The following is an 11,370-nucleotide window of genomic DNA, read 5'->3' on the forward strand; positions in this document are numbered from 1 at the left end:
CTTGCCCAAGATCCTGAGAGGAGAATGAAGGAGAAGGGATTGCGGTGTGGCCATCCTCCCTGGGGGGGCGGGGGGGGGCGGGGTTGGTTTCTCACTTTCTGTCTCTCTGTCTTTCTGGCAAACGCACGCCCCTTATAGCAAAAGCCTCTCAAAACAGACAAACAAACAAACAAACAAATCAGTTTTAAAAACGACTCTGTGAATGGTGAAGTTTGTTACTAAAGAGACTGTAGCAAACACAGAAGGGTGAGTTTTTGGAAACGTTCATCTCACTATTTAGCTGCCAGGATCTTCTTTTGTTTTATTTCTGATGGCATTTTTTTCCATTAATTTTACTTTTTTTTTTTTCGTCTTTTGCTCATATCATTACGTTTTGTGAGAGGAAGATTTGAGATCTCGTTCCTTCCACCTTCCAAAACTGAAGTCAGAGTATCTTTTTGAATCGAACATTTACTACACGTTAATTTCATTTTTACTTTTATGTGTTATTTGTGTTTGTTTGTACATAAACCTACCGCATTATAAGCTCTTGACGGCAAGAACTCTAATGCATGTTTATGGCTCTTGTGATGGCTAGCACTTTACCTTGAACATGGTAAAATGTTTGTTGAATAAGTGAATGGCTCAAATGTTTGTATTTCCAATTTGCTTAAACAGAGATATACCTGTAGTGGGAATCCAATGTTTTGCTTTGTTTTTGGATGGTGTGTGTTCTCACCAGAGAGAGACAGAAAGAGAGAGGAGAGAAGAGAGAGAAGCAAGCATCCCACATGCTCATGTGCCCAGTGTGTTTTTCAAGTTGTTCGGGCCAACAATCAAAGTCTGCAGGGCGCTGGACTCTCATATGGCTGACCGTGGTTTGAGTCCTGAACCTGGCAGCTTACTTTCTCACTCCGTTCTCCCACCCCCATTCTCTCTGTCCCTCTCTGGTCAAATTAAAATAAGTAAGTAAGTAAGTAAGTAAGTAAATAAATAAATAAATAAATAAAAGTTAAATAAAATAATTCTTTAAATAAAACAGAAAGTCACTTCTTTGGGTCAAGCTATTGTGTCTATAAAAATTTCCATGATAAACTAAAAGCTAACCTTTCATTAAGCTATTTTCCTTTCCTTAACAGGGAAATGTATTTAAGTGTATGTATTCTAGCACATAGTGGGATTCTGAAAGATGGGGACAATAGTCAAGTGAGATTTGATAGGAAGGGGAGAAAGAGTCAGAGCTTGAGAAGAATTTGTGAGGGTGAAGGGAAGACTGTTTCTATGGGAGAAGAAGAGTACAGAGCATTGAGTGGTAATGGGGAAAATTTTTTTAAAAAATGCAAGATTAGCTGTTTTTGTTTACGATTTTTTCTAAACCTCACCTCCTTGCAATGCATTTAGTATTTCAGTTTATTATTTACCAAATACAGGAGTTCACAACCTAAACAAAGCATACTCTTAAGATTGCAGGATTTTGGGACCAGCAGATGGCATAATGGCTACGTCGCTGGATTCCTATGTATTCAACCTGGTTCGAGTCCCGGACTCGGTGGCTTAGCCTCACGCCAGGCACGTGTGGGTGTGTGCCCAGGATCCTGAGAATGAAGGAGAAAAGATTGTGCTATGGCCATCCCCCCGGGGGTGATTTCTCGCTTTCTATCTGTCTCTCTCTGTCTTTCTGGCAAGCGCTCGTGCCCTATAGCAAAGAACTCTCAAAAAAAAAAAAAAAGATTGATGAGTTTGTCTCTTTTCACTGTTGAAAAAAAAAAAAAAAAAAAAAAAGACTGCATAATTTTATTTGAATTATTGAGCAAGTAGTAAGGACTCTAAATTTGATTTACAACATTTTGGAAAGGTGATAAATGAAGTAATATATTCCATATATAATATTACCCACTCGTTGGCAATAATTTTTCTGTTTTGCTTCTAAAAGATGAGAGAAAACTTTGTGTATTTATTTCCAGAATTTTAATTTAAATAATTAATCCTGAAAAAACCCTTAAGAATTGTATTGGGATGAGTTTTCACTTCAGTTCATGTCACCATAAACATTAATATTCTACCCTTGAGGCCACAGACTTTCTTGTATTTTTGTCCTTTACTTTCACATGCTATTCAAAGTTAGAAGCTAGATTGCGCTCCAAAAGGGAGATATGCCAACAACAAAGATATTTCCTGATCTCTATATTCAATAAAAAGTTTGAAGAACTGCATATAATTAAAAAAAAAAATCGTATGAAGTAAAACAACAAAAACATTCCATCAAAGTATGTCTTAGATAATATTCTCTTTAAGGAAGTAAAAATACCAATATAAGTTAAGAAATAGTCAATGTCTGGATCATCTTCGCAACATGATTTAATCAAGCCTTTGATAATTTGACTTCTTTTTGCAGCAAGACTGCGTGGTAAGTATAGTGTCCCTCTTAGACCTGTAGGAATTTGAACAAAAGGATGAAATCCCTTCACTTGTTGTACTTTATTCTCTTGTCACCGTTAAAGCAATATTTATTTTCCCCTTCTTGCTTCTTGCAGGCCTGTAGTAAATCAAAAAAGTAAACTCTCAGGTTCATTGTGTAAGGGGCTTACTTCTAGGCCTGTATAGTTGCCACAGTAACTAATTAGAAATTTGCATCTCTAAGAGAATTATTTAATGCTGATGTGTAAGCCCTTTTATTCTTGGAGCTTGGCCTTTTGCTAGGAAGCTCCTGGTAGATGTTAGGCCTCGAGGTCATACTGTACAAGCTCTGAACGTAGGTGGCCCTGGTTTCCCCTTTTTATCTGGATGATTCATACCCAGTGAAGAAAATGTCTTGCCAGGTCTTTGTTGAATGGTGGGCATCTGAAAGGCAGCACTTGATTCATTTAGACGCCATTTGTTTTAACCTGTAACTTCTCCACTGCTCATTAGCTAACTCTTGTGTAATTGAGTCATGCATGTTAAACTAGTAGAGTTGAGTTATGCCAACCAACCCACTGAGAAGAATCCTCATTAAAATTGTTGTGAAGTCTAAGAAAACAACGGAACTGAAATGCAAGGTATTTTGTAGGCTTGGACAATGTGTAAAAGTACTGTGAAGATAAACATTTTTCCTAAAGAGTTGTTTGTTTTCTGATGTTTAAACCTAATGTTTTCCCAGTGCAGAGAGAAGAGATTAAAACTCCTGTAGTGGGCAGAGACAAAAAGGAGGGCGCTGGGGACTTACAGGAAGCTAGTCCCGAAACAGAGAAGGCTCTGACTGATTCAGAACCACTGCCCTGTGCTGCCAGTACAAATGGGAAAAAAGATCTGGGACTTAAAAGAGGAAAAATGAGTTTAGTTCTTACCAATCCCTGACCCACTATTCTTCCAAGTGTGGAAGACCTGAGTTTACTAAAGTCAAAGAACAAAAAATATGTCCTAAGAGGATGGGCAACTGTGCCACGAAGGATAGAGTCAATACATCCATGTTCATCGAAGTGCTATCCACAATGGCCAACAGATGGAAGCCACCCAAGTGTCCACTGACAAAAGATAGATAAAATGTGGTAGGTACATTCTATGGAATAGTTTTCAACCTTAAAAAGGAAGACAATTCTGCTATATACTGAACAGGGTTGAAATTGAAGGCATTTTGTGAAGTAAAGTAATCCAGTCACAAGAAGACAAATACTTTATCATTCCGCTGATAAGCAGGACCTAGAGGAATCAAATTTATAGGTACAGAAAGTAAAATGGTGGTTGCCAGAGGCTGTAGGGATAATGGGAAATTGTTTAATGGGATACAGTTGCAGTTTTGTAAGAGGAAAAAGTACTGAAGGTTGATTGAGTAACAATGTGGATGTACTTACTACTGAACTGTACATTTAGAAGTCATTAAGATGGTAAATATTATGCTATATATATTTTTTTTTGGGGGGGGTAGATTTTTGCTATAAGGTGCATGCAGTTGCTGGAGAGACAAAGATGGAGAAAGAGAAAGTGAGAAATCACCCCCTAGGAATGATGACCATGTTGCAATCCCTTCCCCTCCATTCTCCTCTTGAGATTTTGGGCACGCATATACATGTGCCTGTCATGAGTTTCAAGACCCTGATTTGGGACTCAAACTACGGTCAGCCATGTGAGAGTCCAGCTCCTTAAACACTACGCCACCTGCTGGTCCTTGTTATATATATTCTTTCCACAATTTTAAAAACAGGTAGAATTGATGGAAAGGGGTATATAGCCATCTATGGAAGGGACAAAAGGAAGGTATTCACTCAGACATCTTTCAACTGGAAATAGACCAGATTTGCTCAATGTGAAACAAGGCAGAGAAGGACTAGAGAGGTGTTGGGTTTCCTTGTTAATGGGTGGGTGCAAGGGGTAGGATGGGCACACCCTTTTGATGGAGGCACCAACCTTGGGTCTCCAGTTATCACTGTCCAGCTACAGCATCTGAGAGTCTGGAAAAATGATTATTTTAAATGTAATCTTGCACCTGTTCTGAAAGCAGGAAACTTCATCTTTTGTTAATAATTGTTTTTGAAAAAGCTTTGATCTGACAAAATATTTACATCTATTTCTTTCCTTTTAGACTGTGAATAAAAAATATTACCACTTGAGTGACCTTCTACAATGTCTATCACTATCTTATTACTATTTCTCAGGTTTACAAAGGCTAATTCCCTGTTAAGAAACTTGAACAGTCTGTAGATTTTAAATGTAACATGGGACCAGCAGATGGCAAAATGGTTATGTCACTGAGCATGCATGCCCAAAATCACAAGAGGAGAACAAAAGAGAAGGGTTTATGGTATGACCATCCCCCTAAGCGGTGATTTCTCACTTCTGTCTCTCTGCTTCTCTCTGTCTCTCCGGTGAGTGCACATGCCCTATAGAAAAAAAACTCTCTCCCTAAAAAAAAAAATAAATAAAGTAAAACTACCTTATTTCAAGTCTCTCTGTTTCTCTCTGTCTCTCCGGTGAGGGCGCATGCCCTATAGAAAAAAAACTCTCTCTCTAAAAAAAAAAAATAAAGTAAAACTACGTTATTTCAATTTTTCTGTCTTTATAAGGCATTGTGGGTTGAATTTAAAGATTGAGTCCCTAGTTCTAGTGGGCTTTTCTTGAAGTTAGAAGTTTCCAAATACAAATAGCTTTGAATTATTGTTTTATCCCTACAGAATTTAGTACATTGACAAGATGCTTTAAAACTCAATAGACTCTAGTTTTTAAACTACATTTAGTTTTAACTGAATTATTGCCATGAATCTACATTTCAAATACATTTCTGTAGAGTATGATAACATTTCCTGTATAACTTTTTAAAAATTTATTTCTTCGGGACCAGCAGCTGGCATAATGGCTATGTCGCTGGACTCCCATGTAGTCAACCATGGTTCGAGTCCCAGACCTGGTTGAAACTCACTCTGGGTGCGTGCGTGCGTGCCCAAGATCCCGAGAGGAGAATGGAGGAGAAGAGATTGCGGTGTGGCCAGCACCCCTGGGGGGTGATTTCTCGCTTTCTGTCTCTCTGTCTCTCTCTGTCTGTCTGGTGAGCGCACGTGTCGTATAGGAAAAACTCCAAAAAACAAAGACAGAAACAAACAAACAAAAATATTTATTTCTTCATGACCAAGAGAAATAGACAGAGACAGAGACAGAAAGAGAGACTGCACCTAAAACAGGGTCTTGATGTCATGACCCACCCCCAGCTTCAGCCAGCCCTGGATCATGGGCAAGATGTGTCCTCCATACTCAGGCTTGTCTCTGGGTATGGACTTGAACTGGGAACATTCTCATGTGGAGCTGCCTCACAGAGTGTCACATTTCATTGCTGCCCACCATTTGGCCCCCAATCACTTAAGTTTTGTACTCACTTCTAGCCCACACAAAATGTGACCCAATAATTTATTTTTTTGAGAGATTTTTGTTATAGGGCACAAGCGTGTGTGCCCAAGATCCCGAGAGGAGAATGGAGAAGGGATTGCGGCGTGACTATCCCCCCTGGGGGGTGATTTCTCGCTTTCTGTCTCCATGTCTCTCTCTGTCTGTCTGGCGAGCGCACATGCCCTATAGCAAAAAACCTCTCCAAACAAAACAAAACAAAACAAAACACAAAAAAAAAGAAAAAAAAGAAACTTTATAAATTTAATTTTCAGCATGATTTGTCAAATCATCAGGATTTCAAAGCAATAAATATTTAAGAAGTAGATTTGGGGGGAGGGGCAGCAGGTGGCATAGTGGTTATGGCATTGGACTCCTACCTGGCTGACCACAATTTGAGTTCCAAACCTGGCAGCTTGAAAATCATGCTGGGTGCATATGGGTGTATGTATGCTCAGAATCCCAGGAGGAGAAGAGAAGGGATTGTAGCATAACCATCCCCCTGCGGTATGATTTCTCACTCTCTCTCTCATTGTCTCTCTCCTCTCTGAGAGCACAAGCATCCTCTGGCAAAAATCTTAAAAAAAAAAAAAAAGTAGATTTTATAAAACAGAGGAAAATTTCAGCCTGAGGTATGTGTACTAGCACAGCAAAGTAAAAAAATAAAAGAAAGAAAGAAAGAAAAAAAGCTAAGCTAAGCTTGGATTTACAGAAATTAAAATATGCATCATCTTCTATAATGGCTACGGCAAAATTCTGGTTGAAAAAAGAATGACTAGTTTTTTCAGAATGGTAAGAACATAGGCATTCTCATAAACTACTGGTAGGAAAATAAAAAGTATAAATTTTAAGCCAGGCAATTTGATTTTACCTAGCCAAACTACAAGTGTGTATACCTTTGAGACACTGCACTGGTTTATCCTACAGATATTCCCACTCATGTGCAGCATGTCATATGCACTAGACTCCTCAGTACTTCTAATAGGAAACATTGAAAAAAACGAAATGGGACCAGCAGATGGTGTAATGGTTATATTGCTGGACTCCCACATGGTTGATCGTGGTTCGAGGCGCAGATCTAGAGGCTTAAAACTCATGCCAGGAGCATGTGCGTGCATGCCCAAAATCTTGAGAGGAGAATAGAAGAGAAGGGTTGTACTGTGGCCACACACCCCCACTTTCTATCTCTCTGTCTCTCTTTGTCTCTCTTGTGAGTGTATGTTCCTTATGGCAAAAATCAATCTACAAAAAAGAAAAGAATCTAAATGTTCTTCAGTAGGAGAGTAAATAAATTATATTATATACGTATGATAGAGTATCATGGAGCTAATGGGCCAGCTTCATGGCCTAGTGGTTAAGACAGTTGAATCCCATGTGGCCAACCTGGTGTTTTAAGTGTCAGGCCTTAAAAATACATGAGGCGCAGGTGTATGCTTGCCCCAGATCTTGAGGATATAGAGAAATAGAGAAGAAGGGATTGCAGCATGACCACACCCCATTGGGGAATGCTTTCTCCCTTTCTCTCTCTGTCTCTCTTGGGAAGCACACATACCCTTTTGTAAAAAGAACAACAATCAAAAAGAAAAAAAAAAAAGGACCAGCAGTTAGCGTAATGGTTATGTCGCTGGACTCCCACGTAGTCGACTACAGTTCGCGTCCTGGACCCAGTGGCTTAAAACTCGTGCCGGGTGCGTGTGCGTGCATGCCCAAGATCCTGAGAGGAGAATGGAGGAGAAGGGATTGCGGCGTGGCCATCGCCCCTGGGGGGTGATTTCTCGCTTTCTGTCTCTATGTCTCTCTCTGACTCTGTCTGGAGAGCGCACGCACCCTATTGCAAAAACCTCGCAAAAAAAAGAAAAAACAAAACAAAACAAAAAAACTTTGGTTTTGCATATTTTCTCTCTTCCTCTTTTGATTCTAATTTTATTGATTTTCACTGTTCTTAAAATGATCTAAAAAACAGTAAAACTTAAAATAGATATCAATAATTTTGGGTCATATTCAGACTGAATTTGAAGACTTTTTAGGCATACTTCTTTTATATTGGTCATTTTTTCTTTTATTCAGATGTATAACTGTTATGATATAAATTTGTAATAGTCCAAAATAGTTCTTTTTTTTGAGATGGGGGAGAGAGATTTTGCTACAGGGTGTGTGTGCTCGCTAGAGAGACAGAAAGTGAGAAATCACTCCCAGGGGAATAGCCATGTGCAATCCCTTCTCCTCGGGATTTTGGGCATGTGCGCATATGCATGCGGCCTGAGTTTTAAACTTCCGGGTCCAGGACTTGAACTGTCGTCAACTACATGGAAGTCCAGCAATGTAACCATTCTCCTATCTGCTGGTCCTAAAATAGCCTTTTCAATATATATAAATCGATTCTGAAAAAAAAAATAGGGGAAGGAGTGAGACATTTACTTTCTTGAGTAAAAAAGAAATTGATGGTGAAATTCATATAGCTAGAATTAATTATTTTAATGTAAACAGTTTAGTGGCATTCAGTGTGCTCACCATCTGTGCATTCTTTGGCTTGCTCTAGTTCTAAAACATTTCCAGCACTCCGAAGTAAAACCCTCACTTACTGAGCAGTTTTTTTGCCCTTAGCTCATCTCCAAACTTTTGATAACTACCCAACTTTGTCGTTTTGTCTCTGCACATTTATCTAGTCTGGAAATCTCATATAAATGAATCAATCATACAATAAGTGATCTTTTGTTCCTGGTTTCCTTCATCTAGCGTAATGCTTTCAAGGCTCTTTTTCTTTTTTGTAATTTTGTAATGTGAGCTATGTTAGGAAATTACTTACACAAAACTAAAGAAAGGATAAATAAGACTCTTTTCTTGCTTAACTAAGAACTAAAGTACAGGAAATCTCCAGCTTATTGCAGAAATGGATGTTCTGAATGAAACTCATGTAAAGAAAAATATCCTTTCCCCCTAGACCATTTTATTTATTTATTTATTTATTTATTTATTTATTTTTGGAGAGGTTTTTGCTATAGGGCGCGTGCACTTGCCAGAAAGACAGAGAGAGACAGAGAAACAGAAACCGAGAAATCACCCCCCAGCGGGGATGGCCATACCTCAATCCCTTCTCCTCCATTCTCCTCTCGGGATCTTGGGCATGCATGCACACGCGCCCAGTGTAAATTTAAGCCACCTGGTCTGGAACTCCAACCCTAGTCGACTACATGAGAGTCCAGTGACATAGCCATTACGCCAACTGCTGGTCCCACATCCTGTACCATTTCATAACCCTGTTCCAGTCTGAGCCCTTATCACTATTAATAAGACAATCTGTGGGGATGGAAGGAGCTTATTTGGGGAATTCAGTCTTGTGAGTGACCTTTGCCATTAACTCACAGGTATTTGTCTTGAGCCATACACTCTTGTTATTTTACTGTGAACTTCAGCAACATGTAAACCTCTGCCTATAAACCAAGGGCCCCTATGTCCCTTGATACCAATGCTATTTCTTTTCTTTTACTTCTTTTTTAAAAATTATTTTATGGGGACCAGCAGGTGGTGTGGTGATTAAGGGACTGGAACTTCCTCATGGCTGACTACAGTTCGAGTCCCAGACCTGGAGGCTTGCTTTCCCACTTTCCTCTTCTCTCTCACTCTGGTCAAATTAGAAAGAAAGAATGAATGAATAAAATTGCATAAAATTGCTTTTCTTTAAAAGAATTATTTTATGCAATTTTATTCATTGTCATTATTTTATTTTAGTTTTTTGAAGTTGACTAGAGAGAGACAGAGAGAGAGAGAAGGAAAGTGAGGAAGCAAGAAGCCAGGTCTGGGACTCAAATTGCAGCCAACCATGTGGAAGTCCAGCCACCTTAACCACCACACCACCTGCTGGACCCCCACACCCCAATACTATTTCTTGATTTAATCACCTTAAACATAACATAGCAGGTCAGAAAAATGTCATTATTGTATAGAGTCCACCTAGCAAACCATAGGGAGGTCCAGATAAAGGAATTCTGTTGCAAGTAAGAAAATGTGGAAGTCCCTGAGAACAATGCTGAAAATATTGTAACGAAACAGCTTTCTCTCCAAGCCTTGTCATTGAATAATTCCTCAGAATAGTTCCTCAATTTCAATTGTGGTCTTTAAAAATTTTTTTAAAGAGGTTTTTGCCTTAGGGTGGGTGCACTTGCCAGAGAGAGAGAGAAGGAGAGACAAGACAGGACAGTGATAGGGAAAGTGAGAAATCACCCCCGGGGGGATGACCACACCACAATCTCTTCTCCATTATTTTCCCAGGATCTTGGGCGCACACACACATGCACCCAGCATAATTTTCGTCATTGGGTCTAGGACTCAAGCCTTGTTTGGCCACTGGGAGTCCAGTGATGTAACCGCTATGCCATGTGTTGGTCCCAATTGTTACCCTTTTTATTTATTTATTTATTTATTTATTTATTTATGGTTTTTGCCATAGGGTGAGAGAGAAAGAGACAGTGAGAGGGAAATTGAGGAATCATCCCTCAGGGAGTTGGCCATCCTGCAATCCTTTCTCCTCCATTCTCCTCCTGGAATGTGATTTTCAAGCTGCCAGGCGCAGGACTTGAGCTGCAGTCCTCCACGTGGGAGTCCAGCACCTTAATCACCATGCCACCTGCTGGACCCAATTGTGGCCCTCTTTAATACCTAAAATGTTGGAGTGGAGAAACAGTCTAGCAGTAACTGAGGCTAGCCTCTTAATCACACATATAGAACTGTCTCTGACAATGACAGTGGACCACAGATCAGATATTTATGTGCTTTCTGCGATAGGTGGCCATGACTTCAAAGTTACTACACTAGCTGATATAGTCCAGCCTGGAGTAACCAACTTAGGTCACGTTGCCTGAAACTTTTCTTGTTTTAGCACAAGTTCCACATCCTGAGAACAGAGCAAACTGGAGTGGCTTGTCCCTCTCTATTCCACCCAAGACCAACCACCGATGGCCAGGAAAGGCAGGCAAGTAAAGGACAGGTTGGATTTCCATAGTCAGGGGAAATCAGAAAAGAAAGATATTATAGTCTACATTTTTTTTTTTAGCCTACAGTATGACCTCAGATCAGTGTGTAATTTCTAAAGTACTCCTGCATATTTCCATCATGTTTTTAAAAATAATTTTATTTTATTTAACTTTATTTACGTATTTATTTACTTATTTATTTTATTTTAATTTTACCAGAAAGGGACAGAGTGAGAGAGAAAGTGAGAAAGTAAGCCATCAGGCAGAACTCAAATTGCCATCAGACATGTGGGGGTCCAGCGCCCCAACCACCATGCCACCTGCTGGTCCCAATAAAGGTAATTTTAAAATACTTTCCCACATGACTCCACTGTGCAGCAAAGGCTGAGAATCACTAATTTAAAGATTTTGGGGGTGATTTATTTAGGTTTTATATGATGTTTTTCTTCTTAAAAAAAATCAACTATCTTAATCTTGTAGGAATGCCCAGATTTTCATAAAGTGAGAGAGTAGGACCAGCAGGTGACGTGGTGGTTAAGGCACCAAGTCCCAGACCTGGTGGTTTTCTTTC

Source organism: Tupaia chinensis, unplaced genomic scaffold (assembly GCF_000334495.1).
Source record: "Tupaia chinensis unplaced genomic scaffold, TupChi_1.0 Scaffold000117_2, whole genome shotgun sequence".
Lineage (NCBI taxonomy): Eukaryota > Metazoa > Chordata > Mammalia > Scandentia > Tupaiidae > Tupaia > Tupaia belangeri.